We start from the raw sequence: 20,957 nt of genomic DNA on the forward strand, positions 1-20,957 counted from the left end.
TTTGTTGTTGGGTTATGCTCAGCTGTCTGCACTGGTCAGCTGACCTTGACTGGAGCACCTATTCTGGCTCCATAGAAGCTGGCAGTCTACTCCCAGTCTTTGCCTGCTAAAGAGCTCAGTTTGTACTCCTAGCTAGCTTTTTACTGTATCTGTAATATCTGGCATTTTGACCCTTTGGTTCTGCTCTCTGACTCTTTTCTGGTATTAGTGATTTTGTACTTTGATTACTCCTGTTTTTTTGACGCAGATAGTGGACTTTGACTTAATGTGAGTGTGTTAGTTTACTGTACCTTGACCTGTGTCTATTATTGTATTTTATTATTTTGACAGTTGACTCCCCTCACTTCTCTAGGGAGGGACTGTCACCGTGGTTACAAACCCGTCGCCTGGCGGGTAGGTAAATAGGCAGGGATAGGGGAGTGGGCAAGAATAATGTGCACTCCTTCCCTGCCCAATCGTTTCACAGATGTTAAGAGATCGACATGGTGCCTTTATCCGGATGGAGAAGCAAAGGAAAGAGGATGCAGCTGATCAGAAAAGACGAAATTGTGAGTCCATAGATGTAATAACTTATATCGTATACAGATCTCTGTACAGCTGGTTTCTACTTCTATATGGTCCTGTACATAATCACTTATGGTATACAGATCTATGTACAGCTGATATCTACCGCTATATGTGCACTGTATACAATCACTTATATAGTATACACATCCTTTATAGTATACTGGTCTGTGTATTGTGGTTTTATTTAGTACAGTATGGCAGTACAGTATGGCAGTATTGTGTGGTGGTATATATTTCCTCCTTGTATACTGGCATTATTGGTCATGGAAAATTATTTTACCTACATTAAAGTGTTTCATATATATATATATATATATATATATATATATATATATATATATACATACACATGCAAATCAAAAAATATTGCAGTATCTTGAAATACCTTTTTTATTGGACTAACAGAATTTTGTAGAGACAAGCTTTCGGGATTCCTCCCTTTATCAAATTCATGTTTATTTTGTGTGTAGAGGTGGTGGAGGGATTTGGATGGAATAGGGGCATGGCAGAAGTGTGATCAACAGCGGAGCCTTGCAGGGGGCAATTGCTTTTTTTGGCCCGGGGGCCCTGAGTGTTGTTAATCTGCCCCTGCTCTGACAAGAATTGGAGCGGAGTTGCTCAAGCGCGACTCACCACTCCATTGGGTCTAGGGTGCTTTGGAAGATAACACTTAGCATTACAGCTTCAACAAACTTTGCATGAATCAATAGAAAAAGCAAATACAGGAACATTTGTAATACTGTATACCTTATCAGAGAGAAATGCCCTATAATTTCCTCCTCTGGCTCTTTTCCTCCCCAAACTCATCATTTACTTTGAAGAACTGCTCAGGTCCATCTTGATGGACGGCCCAATAAATCAACTCAATTAAGTTTCAGGTAACAGCTGCCTATAGCAATGAAGAGGGGAAGAGGTCAAGAGTGGTCGGAAAGAGACAAATACAGATAGAGACATTTTGCTATTTGTAGAAAGTGTTATATACAGTATCATCCCACTGCTGGTTTCACAGCTTATACTGTTTAGTACTGATCTACAATGTCCTCTATGTTGCTGGTTCTTCTGAGAAAGTATGCTATAAAGATATAGGAAAGAAGGATCACCTCCTCTTTTTGTATAGTGTATGAGAGATATCATAGCAACAATCCTTCACCCACTAGCTCAGACACAACTGAAAATTAGAGGGATGAAGCCGGCAAAAGGGGGGGGGGGGGGCAGAATGGGTGAATGGGTGGAAAATGCAAAATGCAAGTTATTATCTTGGACAAAAAATAGTGCTACTCCTTCTCATGTACATTGTTATGACAGCTCCTAATAGTGGACAGTTTTTAATTCCCTAGCAGAGTCCTATAAGACTTAATGTATTTGCAACCTCTGAATAGAGGGCACCCCCAGTAGTGGATGCGGACACACACAATAAGGGACAAAACACTCCCAATAGCGGACAAAACACTCCCAATAGGGGACAACTAGACTTATGTGCCAGCCCTACCTTGTACACAGGGCTGCCGTCGCTGTTTAAAGATCGCTGATTAAACAGTGGTCGCTGATTAAAGATCGCTGATTAAACTCTGAGACACCATTCCCAATGTAACGCTATGGAGGAAGCAGAGTGACGTGTATGTCAAATGCTCCTCCATAGAACTCCATGATGCAGACGACAGAAAGGGGCAGTGACTGTGATGAGGACGGGAGAACGAGGCAGCAACTCCCAACAGGCTCAAGTGATCAACTACAAGGGGGGGGGGGAGTGGGCTGCTGTCCACAAAGGTGGGGGGAATGGGCTACTGTCTACAAGGGGGGAAGTAAGCTGCTGTCTACAAAAGGGGGGAGTGGGTTGCTGTCTACAAAGAGGGGGAGGGGGCAGCTGTCTACAAAGGGGGGCTGCTGTCTACAAAGGGGGGGGGGCTGCTGACTTCAAAGAGGGGAGGGGGCTGCTATCTACAAAGAGGGCGAGAGGGCTGCTGTCTATAAAGGGGGGGTCTGCTGTCTACAAGGGGGGGGCTTCTGTCTACAAGGGGGGACCTGCTGTCTACAAGGGGGGTACCTGCTGTCTACAAGGAGGAGGCTGCGGTCTACAGGGGGGCTGCTGTCTACAAAGGGGTGATGAGGTCTACAGGGGGCTGCTACTAATGTCTGCAGGGGGGCTGCTGTCTACAGAGGACTGCTGCTAATGTCTGCAACTATCTATACTACCTACAAGGGGATACTACCTACTATTAAAGGCAATCACATGCACAAACTTCAATGCATAGGTAGATAGTGCATGTGAACCGGTTTCTACCACTGCTCACCATGTGAACATCAGTGCAATTGCTCCGGAGACACTGGTCTCACCACCAATGCAAATTCCCTGTTCTGCCCACTAGAGAAGAGAGAAATCTTGGTATCGGCGAGTACTAGAATTAAAGTATCGGTACTCAGTCTTAAAAAAAAAGGTATCAGGACATCCCTAGGCATTCCCCAGCAGGTATGACATAATCTGAAGCCATACAGGGAAGAACTTCCTCCCTCACTCTGCTACGCACAGCCCAGAGCAGTTCAATGTGAGATGAGCTATGATTGGATAAGGCTGCACAAACACCCCTCAGCACACCAGACTGCATTTCCTGATTTTGGACTTCTGCCAGGCCAGCAGGAGTCCAAAGTCTGTGCAAGAGATAGGGGGAAATGGGGCCTGGAAAAGTAGGGAGACACCTAGTGGCAGCATTTAAAAATTTTTTTTTAACCGAAGTACATTAGAAAGATGTTTTATTTAACATAAGGAGTGACATAGCAAAAAAAATTTTACTGAGAGTGTCCATTTAAATGTGTTTTCGCTCTCACATTCTCTAATACTGGTCACTGGAAGTTCAACATGGCACCTCATGGCAAAGAACTCTCTAAGGATCTGAAAAAAATTGTCGCTCTACATGAAAAAGGCCTAGAAGATCTAAAACCCTGAAACTATGCTGCAGCACTGTGGGCAAGACCATACAAAGGTTTTACAGGACAGGTTCTACTTGGAACAGGCCTCACCAAGGTTGACCAAAGAATTTGAGTGAACAGGCTTAGCATCATATCCAGAGTTTGTTTTTGAAAAATAGATGTAGGAGTCCTGCCAGCACTCTAACGCTTGGTTCACACCACGTTTTGTTAAATACGGCTCCCGTATACGGTTGGGAGGAGGGGGGCGGAGCTTAATCGCGGCGCCCGCACTCAGCCGTATTTGGGAACCGTATTTAATGTATGTCTATGAGCCGACCGGAGTGAACCGCAGCCTCCGGTCGGCTTAGTTTTCGGCCGTATGCGGTTTCCCGACCGCAGGCAAAAACGTGGTCGACCACGTTTTTGCCTGCGGTCGGGAAACCGCATACGGCCGAAAACGAAGCCGACCGGAGGCTGCGGTTCACTCCGGTCGGCTCATAGACATACATTAAATACGGTTCCCGAATACGGCTGAGTGCGGGGGCCCCGATTAAGCCCCGCCCCCCTCCTCCCAACCGTGTACGGGAGCCGTATTTAACAAAACGTGGTGTGAACCCAGCCTACACAGTGTTCCTCAATCAGTGTGCTTCCAGCTGTTGTAAAACTACAACTTTCAGCATGCCTGGACAGGTTTGCAACAGTTGGAAGCACGCTGGTAGATTTGAATAAAATATACTGGTAGATTTTAATAAAGTACACTGGTAGATTTTAATAAAGTAAAATAATAAAGTTACCCATACTATCTTAAATTCTTGCCTCAGCCATAAGCCAGTAGCTAATGAATTGCAGAGATTGAAAGGTTGTAGATAGTAGAAGTAGAAGTATCTCTCTTATTCAATGGAATAGTTATTATGATTTTTTTTTTTACCATATTAGCCAACAACTGCAAGTCTACAGCTTGGGACAGAATGTTTAACTCATATGTGGGGTCTTCCAAATTTTTTATAGAGTGTTAGAAGCCGATTCACAGGTCTACAGTATGCAACATTTTTTGTTTGGATTGGAGCCCTAGCACCCTTTGCAGATGACCCTTCAACTTGCTGAAATATCATCTGTTTACTGCCTGAGATCCGGAGCACAACAAACACTTAACAAAGTAGGTGCCCTGAAGGTAGACGTCAAGCGCAACATTAACCAAGGATACAGGTTTTCGGAGAAGTATGGGGGCTGTTTTGCAGTAATTCTGTGTTGTAAAGGAATAATAGTATTTGGCCATTAACTCCCGGAGCACCACATCTACTTTCCTTTATTATTCTTCTGTAAGGGCTTTGTGGATTTAGACACAGAACACAGGAAATTAAAGTCTTTGGTTTTAGGCTTGATTTCATTTAGTGTGTCCAACCAGAGAGCAGAGCTTCGAAATACTGACACATGCAATGATTTCAAGGCTGCGAAATGTTATCCTGAGGTGACACCATGAAGGCCTTTACCACCATTATTGTTTCAGCTTACTTGTTGTCTCCTCTTTGACATAAAAGTAAGTGTGAGAGAGGCCAACTCTTTCTTCTTTCAATATATCAAAATTATATTTGTTTATTTACTTGCAGAATAACTGGCATTGCCCAGTCTTCCGCTGTCACGCCCCCTTCCCATAGACTTTCGTTGAGGGGGTGGGCGTGACGTCACGAGGGGGCGGGCGTGACGTCACAATGGGGCGGCCTCGAACACGGAAGCCCGCACACAGCATCCGGAGTAATAAACTTCCGGACGCTGCGAGTGGAGCTCCAGAGGACAGGGCAGTGGAGAACCCCTTTAACCCCTTAAGGACGCAGGACGTAAATGTACGTCCTGGTGCGGTGGTGCTTAACGCACCAGGACGTACATTTACGTCCTAAGCATAACCGCGGGCATCGGAGCGATGCCCGTGTCATGCGCGGCTGATCCCGGCTGCTGATCGCAGCAAGGGACCCGCCGGCAATGGCCGACGCCCGCGATCTCGCGGGCGTCCGCCATTAACCCCTCAGGTGCCGGGATCAATACAGATCCCGGCATCTGCGGCAGTGCGCGATTTGAATGAATGATCGGATCGCCCGCAGCGCTGCTGCGGGGATCCAATCATTCATAACGCCGCACGGAGGTCCCCTCTCCTTCCTCCGTGTGGCTCCCGGCGTCTCCTGCTCTTGTCTGTGATCGAGCAGACCAGAGCAGAAGATCACCGATAATACTGATCTGTTCTATGTCCTATACATAGAACAGATCAGTATTAGCAATCATGGTATTGCTATGAATAGTCCCCTATGGGGACTATTCAAGTGTAAAAAAAAAAAGTAAAAAAATGTAAAAGTAGAAAAAAAGTGAAAAATCCCCTCCCCCAATAAAAAAGTAAAACGTCCGTTTTTTCCTATTTTACCCCCAAAAAGCGGCAAAAATTTTTTTTAGAGACATATTTGGTATCGCCGCATGCGTAAATGTCCGAACTATTAAAATAAAATGTTAATGATCCCGTACGGTTAACGGCGTGAACGAAAAAAAAAAAAGTCCAAAATTCCTACTTTTTCAATACATTTTATTTAAAAAAAATTATAAAAAATGTATTAAAAGTTTTTTATATGCAAAAAAAAAAGTACAGATCATGGTGCAAAAAATGAGCCCCCATATCACCGCTTATACGGAAAAATAAAAAAGTTATAGGTCATCAAAATAAAGGGATTATAAACGTACTAATTTGGTTAAAAAGTTTGTGATTTTTTTTAAGCGCAACAATAATATAAAAGTAAGTAATAATGGGAATCATTTTAATCGTATTGACCCTCAGAATAAAGAACACACGTCATTTTTACCATAAATTGTACGGCGTGAAAACGAAACCTTCCAAAATTAGCAAAATTGCGTTTTTCGTTTTAATTTCCCCACAAAAATAGTGTTTTTTGGTTGCGCCATACATTTTATGATATAATGAGTGATGTCATTACAAAGGACAACTGGTCGCGCAAAAAACAAGCCCTCATACTAGTCTGTGGATGAAAATATAAAAGAGTTATGATTTTTAGAAGGCGAGGAGGAAAAAATGAAAACGTAAAAATTAAATTGTCTGAGTCCTTAAGGCCAAAATGGGCTGAGTCCTTAAGGGGTTAAGCTGAAATAAAAAAGGAGCCAAAAATAGTACTGGCATGGACTGTGTGGGGCAAAGCTTCCGTGAGGGGTGTGGCTTGCAAGCTGGATGAACATACTCAACAGGAGATGCAGAAGTAAGTTACTGGAAGTCTCACAGACTTGCATGGGACTTTAGACACAAAGACTGACCTTTGCAAATGAGGGGAGGTAGGGTTAATTTAACTATCCTATATTTTTAGTTGATGTGTTGATGTGTACCAAGTTTCTCCAGCTGTTTGAAAAGCTGGATCATGCAAATAGCTAGGATGGTTCCAACGGCCTCCCCTTTATGTTTCTGTAAATGTCAACAGAGAAGCCCTATGTTCAATGTATGGTTGGAATGCCTGCAAGTGAGGCTTTTTTGGATACGCATATAACTGATCCTTTCTGTTGCAGGGGTTAATCTCCGTAAGAACCCAGAACATGCTCTACTGAATGTCCCGATACCGGAAATCACAAAGGGGAAGCGGAAACTTATCTACCTCATTATCTACCTCATTTTTCTAGCTGCCAAAATTGCAATAGCTATGAGCTGGGCGACTCAATCTATTTTCTCCATCTGGTTGGATCCAAACTAAATTGGATAATGGCCAATAACAAATAAACAAGCATTGATTTGGATTCTAAAAAGGCTTTTGACGCCACCTGGCAGCCGTGGATGGAGTACCTAAGCACTTCCTTGTAGGCTCTACTATTCTCTTAGATTAGTTCTGCCCTTTGATGGTTCTAGGATTTCCACCTCTACCTCTCTTTTTATTAAGAAATAATATAACAATAACTGTAACAATGGCCCTTATTTACTAAGAGTGGAGTGTAGGTTTCTTTGTGGGTTTTAATTCCCTACAATTTATTTTCCACGGTATTTACTAAGGTTTCCCTACATTTTCCACTTTCCCTACATACTTTGCTTTTTTTACACATGCTCTGATCTGTCTGGTTTTCCTCAGCTCAAATCCACCACATTTTATGTGGAAACCTTAGTAAATATGTTGGGTTTTTGTGAAAATGTCAGGAACATGCCCCTTTTTGGAGACCATGCCCCCTTTTCCCGGCAACCATGCCCCTTTTTCGGGTTTACTTAGCAAAATGGAGAGTTAGTCAGGGTTTTTTCAATTCTGGCGCAAATTCTGGCGCAAAATCTGGCGCAGACAGAATTTCTGGCGCAATGCGACAGACTCTGGCACAATGCGACAGAATTCAGCGTACAACCCGATAAAACATGTCGGGTTTGCAATAGTAAATGAGGGCCAATGTGTAAGATTGAACTAGCAGTCACTCACCGGATCTGTGGCAACTCAGTATTCCCATTTGGAATCGGAGGGCGCTCAGAGGCAAACGACCATTCGTGCCCACATATTTAATCTTATATATTGTTACAGTTATTGTGTTCTTCTTATTAAAGCAGAGCACCTCCAATGTGAGCTATGGTGAAGGTAGCTTCGGCCGCTATGCTTGCTGGTTATATTGATTCAGAGCCCGCAATACTAGTTAACCCTGTGCCCTCAGCTTGCTTTCATATATTAATAATAATATAACAATATATTTTACATGAAAAGTTTTGCTAAAATATTGCTTTGACCTTCTGAGTTATCCTATGGTGTCACACTCTGTACCTTTTAGAATGTGGGAAGGCTGCTGTTTATGTACAGCACATTGATGATGCCATCTGCAGTAGAAGAGCGGCTGTTATTAAGGGCTGAGCTTTTTTTGATCCAACTAAGATTGTAGATCCAATTTTCCCATCTAACCCCACAGTAAATTGATGCCACAGTCAATATTAAGCGTGGCAACTAGGGGTTAAACAGCTGGTATCAGTGTTATTAGCTGTCAGCTGTACTATCCATCAAGCATATTACAACTGTCATCTGATAACTCCAAACCTGGCAGTTTTACCCCCTAGATGCCAATGGTGACTGAGGCATCTAAGTGGATAGATATGCAAACTTAAAGGGGTTAACACCCTAAGGTGATTTTAGCATGTACCTGCCAGACAGTAAGGGACATGCTTAGGAAGGATCTCAGCTTGTCTTGGGGCTAAACGGCTATGTTGTGAGAGTACCATACTGCTGTGGCTAGCTTTCTGTGAACTGGTATTTCTGGTTTAACTCTCCTTCTTTGCCTACAAATCCCATAATTCCATTTCCCCCCTCCCACACATCAGCCACCCAACCCATTGAAACACAGATGAGCTGCATCCATTCAAAAGATGGTGCCTACAGTTGTTGCATTATTTGCAGATTTCTCTCTCTACCACCCAGCAAGCGCTCCACCCATTAAAGCAGACAGGCTCCCTGTCATCGGCTGACTAGTGAGTCAGATCTCGGCCGCATTGCAACCTGGGAAAAATCTGAGACAACAGTCATTTTGTATGCTGTTAATAATAAATATTGGGATGAAAATCACATAAGAATTGCGAGACCACCGTCACACACTATCAACTACACTAACTTTACAGCCCCTGTAGCATAGTCAAAAAATACCCCTGGAATACCCCTTTAAATGTTTGGAGCAGACAAAGCAGGATTTTCCATAACTATGTGAGCACAGTCATTATTGAGCATGGAATCTAGGGGGGTAAAATGACAACATTGGTGTTATCAGGTCTCAGCTGTATTACACCAACTGCATATTATAGCTGACAGGTGATTACTCAAAAACTGGCAGTTTAACCCCCTAGATGTTACACTCAGTTGTGAAGTGGCAGCTAAGAGGTCAAATTGGCAAAATTGCATGCATATAGGCATTGCTGAGAGTTTCCTTAACTGTGGGAGAACCCCTTTAACTGGTACTGTAAATCCATAGTACATAGTACACAATGAGGGTTGGAGGTCATTCTGTGTTTTCATATGGCACTCTATGATTTACCTCAATCTATACCTGAATGAGAAAAAGTAAGACTTCTGTGTTTTTCACAGCACTTTACTGTCTTCAGACTAGATGAACGTCTGATGTAACTTGTCGCAGTATGCAATCTACAAGCTTGTTATCCCATTAAGGACCAAGGACGTACAGGTACGCCATGATGTCCTGGGACTTAAAGGAGAACTCCGGAATATAAAAATAGTGGCCCATACTGCCGGCAGTAAAAAAAAAAATGTACATACCTTCCTCCGCTCCCCTGCGGCCTCCGGTAACCGGCTCCGGTCTCCGCCGCGATCCACTTCCTGGTTGCCGGTGGTCGGATGAATCATACCGCGCTCAGCCAATCACCATCCGCAGAGAAGTCAGACTACACGGCACCTGCGGCCAGGGCCGAAAACGTCACACTGCCGCTCAGCCTCTCGCCGGCCGAGTCGGAACTTCACTGCGGCTGGTGATTGGCTGAGCACAGTAAGACTCTCCGACCACCGGCAACCAGGAAGAGGATCACGGCGGAGGCCGGAGCCGGTTACCGGAGGCCCCGGGGGAGCGGAGGAAGGTATGTACATCTTTATTTTTTTACTGCCGGCACTATGGGGGACAATTTTTATGTTCTGGAGTTCTCCTTTAAGAACTACCTGTACGCCTATAGGAATTCCGGTTCCCACCGCGCGGAAGATCCGACCAATAGCAGCTGGCAGAGGAGGGGTTAATGTCCCCTTCTCTCCCACCGAAGTCAGTCAGTGGGAAGAGGTGAGAGAAGGAGCTAGGGACCCCTCCTCTGACCATATCTTTGCCCCTCAGGGCTGAAGAAGTGGCCTCCTGCCACCTGTAGTCAGGGTGAGTTTACTGTAAACAGGTAGGGGTTTGAAAAAAAAAAACAAGTAAACAAAAATAAAATTCCCCCCTGCCGACCCCCTAATAGGTCCTCAAGGGTCCGCTGCAGATTTTGCAGCATGACCCGGGCCCTATTAGGGCTTCAAGGTGCTGCATTTAGTAACCTTTTTCTTTTTGGGCCTGCAGCATTTTTTTTCTATAACGGTGTTTGATTTCTAATCACACACCGTTATATAAAGTTCGCACCAAACACACACACATACACACTTCTTGTATTCTGGACTACAATCAGCATGTGGGGGGAGTTGATCTCTCTGATCAAGTCCTCAAGTCATATGCCACGTGGAAAAAACACGTATGGTACAAAAAAGTTGTGGTCTACTTGGTACAGGTTGCCATGTACAGCTCTTTTGTACTGTCCCAGTACGCTGGCAACACAGGGACATTCCTCCAGTTCCAAGAAGAAGTCCTAAGGGCCCTGATATTTGGCGACCGGGAAAGAGCAGGCCAGAGTTCCCAAGGAACTGGAAATATAGGTACCAGGATCGTCCCAGGCCAGCACTTTCCAGGTGAGGTCCCCCACACTGGAAAAAATAGACGAAAAAATGCAGAGTGTGTCACAAGAAGGGGATATGGAAGGACCCCACCACTCAATGCTACACTTGCCCCGATCACAACATACTGAAGACGGAAAAAGTGGCAGCTCTCTGTTAGGTGCAAGCAGAAATGTATTTATTCTTGAAACATCAAACAGGAACAGACATTTCTTAAAATCGGGAGGAAACAGGTTCTATATTTCCTCATGCAGTGAATACAGGTAACGCCGTTTCACACAACTCGTGTGCTTCTACAGACCTGCCCACTTCCTGCAAGACGGCACTGAAGTACATGCCTCTGGTGACATCAGCAGGACAGGTGAGTTACATTAAGATTTCAACATAAAAAAGTAATAGAGAAATATTACAATCACAAAAAAACACTAAAATCAACTTTGTCATTCAATCCTAGCATATCTTGGGTTCTTGTCTTTAAGATTATGTAGGCTTCTCGTTGTAGCAACTTCTTATGCCTATCTTCGCCGTTGCTACTGGTAACACATCCCAATCCCAAAAAACACAAATTAGAAGTATCGCTGTTGTGTTGGGATTTAACACGATTGATGAACCTGGGTGAACCTTTTCCAGACCCAACGGACTATATATGTTCCGTAAACCTGGTAAAGAGGGGTCTAATTGTACTAGAAAAACCTACAGCTACATTGAATGCTATAGACTATAAATTTAGATCTACAACAAATGAAATCAGAGATTTTAAAATCAACTCCCCCTAATGTAATGTTTTTACATGGTAGAAAATAGGAACACCAATTACAAGAACCTAACTTATGGTTACCGCTGGGTCTCGATCCACTCATTCTGGACTAGCTCATTCTTAAGGCTTTTACTTTTTCGAAAAGTAATAAGCGGTCTTTTCAGACGAATCCGACCTAAGCTAGGGTCTTTTTCAATCAAGGGCCAGATTTTCATAATAGCTTTTCTGATGGTATCTGCCACCGGAGAAAATTTGAAGGAAAAGCAAAAACGCTCATTCTCCTCCTTGTGGACAATTTGAGGATAATTCTGTTCCTCCCCATGAGGTAATGCCGGAGGAGGACCAACTGAATTAGTTGTTGTGGGACATTGCTTTTTTTTTTTTTTTTTATAAATAGGAGATCATAACGATTCTGTTTTTTTGCTCTCGACAGAGCCCAGAACAAAAGATCTGCGGGATAGTCAAGTTTTAATCGTTCCACTAGCTCTAGCGCCTGCACCATGAAAGTATCATCTCCACTTGCCCCGATCATCCGGGCCTCTGCATAAAAAACTGCTTCAGGGAGTATCACACTTCCATGGAGTACTAAATTTCCCGCCATTTTAATTTTCCATAATTTGACCCCAATGTACCAAGTCCAGAGTACATTCCAAAATTTAACCCCATAAACCACTAAATTGCCCAAAAAACTCTTTCATCAAAAAAAAAAAAAAAAAAAACCTGATAAGACCTCTGGGGGTATCTTTTCCAAAGATGGGTCATGGGTCACTTAGTCACTAGCATCTGGGACTTTTTTTTATGTTGCCTCAAATGCGCAGCGCTCTCTTTCCATCTGAGCGGAGTGCGCATTTGAGGCAACAGGTTAGGGAAAGCCACACACATCAGGTTCCCAGAATGATGATTCAGAGCATAGGGTTTGAGGCAGGCATATTTTTTACTTTTGGCTATGATGAGTCATCATTCTGGGAACATAATTGGCATAATAGTAGAAACATTTAAATTTTCATCCCCCCCCCCATAGTACACTTCATCCATTCCTGGAAAATAAATTTAGGGAACACACGTCCATTCCAAATGTTCAATTCCCCCCTATACACCTTCCCCAGGGGGTGTACTGTGTGGAATAGGGTCACATGTGGGTGTTCCTTTCTTTTATTTTTTGCTGAATGTATGTAACCGTCAGCTACTGATATGCCATAGGCCTCAAATGCAAACATAGCTCTATGACTTTTGAGTCCTGTAGTGCGCCCCCAAAGCATGTTACGTCCACATATGGGGTATTTCCATACTCAGGAGCAATGGGGTTACAAAATTTGGGAGGCCTTTTCTCCTATTACCCCTTGTGCAAATGAAAAATTTGTGGTAACACCGGCATTTTTGTGAAAAAAAAAACCCTATTTTGTAATTTTACAGCACAATGTTCCAAACATCTGTGAGGTGTAAATACTCCTTGTACCACTTGTTACATTCCCTGGGGGGTGTAGTTTCCAAAATTATGGCACTTGAGGGGGGAGTCCCGCTATTCTGGCTCCATGGTAGCTCTGTAAACACTCAAGTCGCTTGACAAAATTCTCGAAAAGCTTTAATGGCGCTCCTGCTCTTCTGAGACCTGGTGTGCACCAGCAGAGCAGTTTACGTCAAATATGAGGTATGTCCTTACTCCAAAGAAATGCATCTACAAATTTACTTGGACATTTTCTCCTATTACCACTTGTAAAATGAAAAATTTTGGGTAACCCCAGCATTCTAGTGTAAAAAATCTAATCTTTCCTTTTCACATCCATCTTTAATGAACATTTATCAAACACCTGTGGGGTGTTAAGGCTCACTGTACTGCTTGTTACGTTCCTTGAGGGGTGTAGTTTCCAAACTAGTATGCCACGTATATTTTTTTTTGCCGTTCTGGCACCATAGAGGCTTCCTAAATGCGACATGCCCCTCAAAAACCATTTCAGCAAAAATTTCTTTCTAAAAAGCCAAATGTGGCTCCTTCTCTTCTGAGCAATGTAGTGCACCCGCAGTGCACTGGACATCCACACATGGGGTATTTCCATACTTAGAAGAGATGGGGTTACACATTTTGGGGGTCATTTTCTCCTAATACCCCTTGTAAAAATGTAAACTTTTGGGACAAACCAGCATTTTAGTGAAAAAAATAAAAATTTACACATCCGACTTTAACAAAAAGTCGTCAAACATCTGTGGGGTGTTAAGGCTCACTGTACCCTTTGTTACTTTCCCTGAGGGGTGTAGTTTCCAAAATAGTATGCCATGTGTTTTTTTGCTGTTCTGGAACCATAGGGGCTTCCTAAATGTGACTTATGGGGTATTTCTAATATGAAGGCCATTCATTTCCACTTCAAAACTGAACTGGTCCCTGAAAAATTCAGATTTTAAAAATGTTGACAAAAATTGCAAACATAAAGTAGACATATTGTATATGTGAATCAATGTATAATTTATTTGGGTTGTCCATTTTCCTTATAAGCAGAGAGTTTCAAAGTAAAAAATAAAATGCAACATTTTCAAATTTTTCATCAAATTTTGGAATTTTTCACCAAGAAATTATGCAAGTATCGATGAAAATTTACCACTAATGTAAAGTAGAATATGTCATGAAAAAGCAGTCTCTGAATCAGAGTAAAAAGTAAAAGCATCCCAGAGTTATTAATGCTTAAAGTGACAGTGGTCAGATGTGCAAAAAATGCTTGGGTCCTTAAGGTGAAAATGGGCTGGGTCCTTAAGAGGTTAATCTCAATTATAGATATGAAGTCACTTAGCTAAAACTAGGATTTTTCAATACACAGACAATATAGTATTTTTTAGGTAATAACATTTACACAATGTCAGGGTGTTAGCCTAATTGATGCATAAAATGAATTTTAACATCAGGGCAAAATTATCAGAATTTTTAAACTTTACATGAAAAGTCATTTGTACGAGTTCACAAAGGATAACATTTGTCGTAGATTATGAGCATTTCATCAACCTCCTGGAAAATGTTCCTGTGCGTCGGTGATGTTCTGCCGCCGTAGAACCAGAGATACACTTAAAATACCCCGGCAAATTACCTTCTTTTGTTACTGCAGAAATGTTTCCATCTGGTATTTAGCGAAATAGAAAAAGCTTCAATCTTTTACCCTATTTGACTTTTCTACTTGGCAGAGGCGGCCTGAATGAATTCTGGGCAGGGATGTATTTAGCTCTACATACATTGGCATCGCTACAAAATGAAGATTGTATTCTTAGAAGTAGAAGCAGACGCTATTTCAAAGAAACTTATCTGTGGCATAGCTATATCCCAGGAAGAGCAAACACATTGTATAACACTATCATGAATTGATTCCCAGTTAGCTGACTTATTCTCCAGCTCAGTATACAAAGTGCATTCAAATCCAGAGGCTTATCTAGAAAATCTTGGGCTCAAAGGCAAAATCTGTAACAGGCTCCTCTACCTTCCATGTGCCACTTATAATAGTGTCTTATTGTGGTAGGCAGGGGTATTACGTGAAGTTAAGACTGTTGGGTGATGTGACTGAGGTGAATGTTAGTGACGCCAGGAGTGGTAACTTAACCTAAGAAACAACATTAACTTTTTACATGACATTCAAGATACATTAATTCTATACAAGACATTCAGAAAAGGCATTTGCCATGACATAAAACATTTAGATATGGAGTTGTGGTGGCAGAAGCAGACACCATTTAGTGACATCCACCTGACAGAGCAAGTAGACAAGGATGTTCTGCTCCAGGACACAACATTCTTATTTAATAAATGGGCCTTTGGGCTACTGCAGACACCAGGGCCTGGCCACAACTTCTGCCTCTGTACCCCCTATAGCTTTACTCTGCTCATAGCAACCATAAGGTGAGACTCATAATCAAATTGACTAGGGGCCCTTTACACAGCTTGACCCCTTGGTGTAAACAAGCATAATATCTATAGTTCACCTCTCTTTTACAGAGCCTTTACATGGCTTGAGCAATATATGGGAAAGGCCACATTAACGATCTCTGGATTTGTTGATGGCAGCAAATCCCCTATTACGCAAGGAGATGATGGTTGAAGATTTCTCGACCAGTCATCACAACACTGCTGATAAAAAAGTTGATCGATGACCCTTTTCAGCCAAACAGGTGGGTATCTCCATGTGTAATTGAGCCAATGATCATCCATCAAACAAGCAATATTTCATATGCCAGACTTAATCCTTAGTAGGCTGTTATAAAGTGTGCCAAATTTTCTAAAAGGGCATACTCCTTAATACATTTGGGGCATCTTATGTTTGCCTTAGACTGAAAGAGCAAATCTGCCCTAGCTAAGAGTAGACATAGATTTGCACTATTACACCAAGTTCAGGCATAACTTATAGTAAATCTGTTGGTCCTTGGCAGTCTACGCTCACTTTCTCAGTAATTATAAAAAGCAAAAATTGCAAAAAGTCACACATTTTTGTGCAAAAGTATATTCTATATTTCAAAGGAGGAGGGGTTTATCCAGATTCGCATACACAAGGGGTGTTTACAAAATGCTGAGGTCATTTCAGTTCAGAATGGGGAGGGAATAAAGTACAATTTTGTAATAAAACTGTCAACAAGGGAACTCAACCTAAATGTGTGAAGAAAGGAAACCAAAGGAAGCCCAACATTAAACTGTGACCCCATGTAGGCAAATGTAAACAGTGATGTTTAATAAAGACATTTGGAAGCTTCTGATTTATTGGCAACATCTGAGTTAATTAGAGACACACCTATGAATGTATTTTAATGCACACCAGAAATACACAGCTTCTGTGTCTAACATCCTGGGAAAGTCTAAAGAAATCAGCCAAGATATCAGGAAGAGAATTGTGGATTTGCACAAGTCTGGATCATCCTTGGGTGCAATTTCCAGATACCTGCAGGTTCCTCATTCATCTGTACAAACAATTATACACAAGTACAAACAAGATGTCCAGTCGTCATATCACTCTAGAAGGAGATGGGTTCTGTTTCTCTGAGATGGACATGCTTTGGTCCGACATGTGCATATAAACCCATGAACAAAAGCAAAAGACCTTTTGAAGATGCTGGCAGAAGCTGGTAAGGTTGTGGAAGTATTCACAGTGAAACGAGTACTGCATTAACATGGGCTGAAAGGCCACTCTGCCAGTAAAATTTTACTGTTTGGCCATAATGAGCAGAAAAAGAAGAAAATTGTAAATTCAGCTCACCACTCCAATGTACAACTCAGAGATGAGTCTGTGTTCAGAGAGCAGGGCATGTAAACTGTGGGAAGTATCCTTCGCTAGACAAATGAAGAGGGCAGAAAGCAGGGGCCTCCAGCTACTCCAAAGCAGTAAACAGTTAAAACTTCACTTTTATTTCATTTGTGTTAAAACCAATAGGATATCCAGCATTATGATAAAACAAGAAAACACAGACGCGTTTTGAGGCAGATGTGGCTCTTAGTCATGGCCAATGACTTTGGCCATGACTAAGAGCTACATCTGGATCGAAACGTGTCAGTGTTTTCCTGTTTTATCATAATGCTGGATATCCTATTGGTTTTAACACATATGGAATAAAAGTGAAGTTTTAACTGTTTATCCCTTTGGGGGAGCTGGAGGCCCCTGCTTTCTGCCCTCTTCACTTGGTCATAATGACCATCGTTACGTTTGGAGGAAAAAGGGAGAAGCTTGGAAGCCTAAGAACACCATCCCAACTTTAAAAACATGGGGGTGGCAGCGTCATGTTGTGGGGTTGTTTTGCTGCAGGAGGGACTGGTGCACTTCACAAAATAGATAGCATCATGAGATAAAAAGATTATGTGGCAATACTTAAGCTACATCTCAAGACAACAGCCAGGAAGTTAAAGCTTGGGCGGAAATGGGTTTTCCAAATAGATAAGGACCCAAAGCATACTACCAAACTGGTTACAAAGTGGTTTAAGGATAACAAGGTGTCATGAAGGGGTGAGGGGGGGGGGGGGTAGGTCGAAGTGAGCCTTAAAGCTGTCCCTATAAACTACTCTCTCTTCCTACTTGCCCATCCGCTCTAAGTGACAGATCGACAACTTGGAGCCGGTCCCTTTCTTGCGCTAAGATGCATTGGCGTAGAAGTCAACAACACAAACAGAACTGTACAAAGTCGGGAAACAAGTCAGGAACATAACAGGAATACAATAACCCACAAACAAATATATAAATACAAAAAAAGGCAGGATATAGCATGCTAACATGCAATTCAGAAACCAGAATCAAGATTAACAACAGATATGATAATATGAACAAGACTAGATGTGGGCACAAGTTTAAAGCAGATAAAATCAAGAGATGCAGGGGATGAACAAGTTAACTGAATGTCAGAATACTAAACGGGTCAGGAAATCAAGAGCACTGTTCACACTGGACTCAGAACAAGGAACACACTAGACACCCCACTCCAGTCATGGAGGGACATCAATACCAAAGCCAAATAGGCTCCTAGCCAGCAGGCACTCTCCACCGAATGATCAGAATACTGGCCTAGGAATAAACAAAAATCCTAAATGCAAGTAAACACGGGAACATACACAAGACTCACTCACTCCTAGATAGATGGATTAGCCCAAGGCTCAGAATAAGAAACTATCCTCAGGATTGCAGGATCAAACAAGGTCAAAACATGACTGACAAAATGCCTTAGTCTGTGAATACAGACTAAGGCAACACAAAGCAAATGCAGAACAAACATACAAAAATACTAAAACCTGAAAAATGTACCATAACAAAGCAGGCTAAAACATTTATATCAAACAGGACAGATAACCATGGTTAAAACTCAGGATATGTGCACAGACGGACATAGTGAACATCAAGCCAACACGGTCAGAGAACAGGTCTTATCACCAGCACAGAACAACACCTGAAGAGGCCTTATATTTCCCCCTAGTGCTGAAGTCAAGAAGGTTAACTCTTCCCATCCCAGGGAGAATTAAAACAGAAACTGTTCAGACATAAACAATGTCTGAACAGGACACACAGCAGAAAATACAAAATACAAATAAGCTCAGCTAACAAGCTCTGGTACAGTGAAAGCTGAGCTGTGATTGGTTGCTGTGGGAAAATCACCCCACTTTTTCTCTCACACAGTTTGATAAATCTGGGCCAATGTTATGTTATGGTCATCACAAAGCCCTGATCTCAATCTTATAGAGAATTTATGGGCAAAGCTTAAAAGGCAGGTGCGAGCAAGGCGACATACAAACTTGGCTCAGTTACATCAGTTCTATCAGGAGTAGAGATGAGCAAATCGAAGCTGACTAATCCAAATTCGTTACGAATTTCAGGAAATATTCGATTCTCAACGAATACGAATATCACCGCGATTCTATCGCGCGAATCGCTTCATTAAACTCAATTTTACAGCATTCCAGGCTCCAGGGCATCTAAAATGCCAAATCCACATGTCAGTACATGGGGCAAGGAACGCTGGGAAGGCGGGAAGGCAAGGCGGGAAGGGAAGTAGGCAGGATGACCCTGAATCACATGCAGGATGCAGCCTATCAGCAGCCAGTGACCCCTGTGATGTCACAGCCCTATATAATCGCCAGCCATTTTGCGGCTCGTCATATCATTCATTACACTGCATAAGGAAAGGACGGACAGCCTGTGTGTGTGTTACAGCAGAGAAAAGCGCAGTCCAGCAGCAGTTAACATCCTCCAAGTCACATCAGCGCTCTCGTGGACGGAGAGCATTTGTTTTTTTCCCAGAAAAGGATTTTTACTGCAGCTGCAGGCATTAACCTCCCAGTAATTTTCTTCGGCATAGTATTACAGAAAGGGGCACATGGTTGTGTGTTGTCTCATACATTTCAACAAGCTGCCTCAACTTCATAAACCTTAGCAGAGGTGGCAGGAATAATTTTTCAGCGCAATTCAGTGTCTTTGTTCCACAAAAAATCATCTGCTGGTTATACTAGTCTGTAGATGGTGTAATAACCAGCAGTCCATTCCTAATAGTCTGTGACAGAGTGCAATTTTGTGTTTAGTACAAAGCTTTTCTTGGCTGCAGCACTGTTGTGTACTGCTGATGTTTTACAAAAATATTTTTTAGTTTAAGGGTACTGTAGCGCATTTTTCTGCCCTCATCAGTGCATACCGCATACATACATCTAAGGCTGCTTTCACACTATAAAATCCATCCATTTAAAAGATCTGTTTGATGTTCTGTTATGAAAACCCTGAAAACGGCCATTAAACGTGCGTTTGAAAATCCCATACGTCTGTTAGAAAATCCCATTATGGTCTATGGGATTTTTACATTATCCGTTTTAATCCGTTATAGTCCATTATTAATAACGGACGTTATTTTGTGATGGGAGAATGAACGGAAGAAATTGTGCATGCTCTTTCCCCGTTACTATCTTCCGTACCAAAATAACGTCCGTATTTAATAATGGGCTATAACAGGTTAAAACGGATAATGTAAAAATCCCATAGACTAAAATGGGATTTTCTAACAGACGTATGGGATATTCGAACGGACGTTTAATGGCCGATTTTCAGGGTTTTCATAACGGAACATCAAACGGATCTTTAAAACGGATGAATTTTATAGTGTGAAAGCAGCCTAAGTAATGTACAATTTTGTACCTGTTACTCTGTCAAGGGCTATATACTTTGAAAGGACAGCCAAAAGTTATCACCGGCTGGTGTTGTAAAAAAACTTACAGAGTTTTTAGGCTTATTGTAGAGCATTTTTCTTCCCTCATAAGTGCATACCGCATACGTACATCTAAGTAGTGTACTATTTTGTACCTGTTAATCTATCAAAGGCCTAAATACTGTGAAAGGACAGCCAAAAGTAATCACTGGCTGGTGTTTTAAAAGAATTACAGAGTTCTTCGGAGCATTGTAGCGCATTTTTCTGCCCTCATAAGTGAATACCACATACGTAAATCTAAGTAGTGTACTATTTTGTACCTGTTAATCTGTCAAGTGCCTACATACTGTGAAAGGAGTTCAGGCAAAAGTAATCACCAGCTGGTGTTGATACTTTTTTAAGTGTACTGTAGAGCATTTTTCTGCATACCGCATTCCTACATCTAAGTAGTGTACTATTTTGTATCTGTTAATCTGTCAAGGGCCTACATACTGTTAAAGGACAGTGAAAAGTTATCACCGGCTGGTGTTTAAAAAAAAGGTGTACAGAGTTTTTAGGCTCATTGTAGCACATTTTTCTGCCTGCATAAGTGCACACCGCATTCGTACATCTAAGTAGTGTACTATTTTGTACCTGTTAATCTGTCAAAGGCCTACATACTGTGAAAGCACAGCCAAAAGTAATCACAGGCTGGTGTT

General features: G+C 42.2%; 2 long non-coding RNA genes across 2 annotated transcripts in view; one reads left to right on the forward strand and one right to left on the reverse strand.

Annotated features, from left to right (window-relative positions):
- LOC130357065 (uncharacterized) overlaps positions 1-1,414 on the reverse strand; it is a 53,589-nt gene extending 52,175 nt beyond the window's left edge. The window contains exon 1 of the long non-coding RNA XR_008889096.1: positions 1,315-1,414. This is a non-coding gene — a long non-coding RNA (uncharacterized LOC130357065). The remainder of the gene's footprint in view (positions 1-1,314) is intronic.
- LOC130357066 (uncharacterized) lies at positions 435-7,224 on the forward strand. Its single transcript, XR_008889097.1, has 3 exons — positions 435-548; positions 4,480-4,627; positions 7,021-7,224. It is a non-coding gene; the product is annotated as an uncharacterized LOC130357066 (long non-coding RNA).
- Positions 7,225-20,957: the final 13,733 nt, after the last annotated feature.

This window comes from Hyla sarda, chromosome 2 (assembly GCF_029499605.1).
Source record: "Hyla sarda isolate aHylSar1 chromosome 2, aHylSar1.hap1, whole genome shotgun sequence".
Taxonomy (NCBI): Eukaryota; Metazoa; Chordata; class Amphibia; order Anura; family Hylidae; genus Hyla; species Hyla sarda.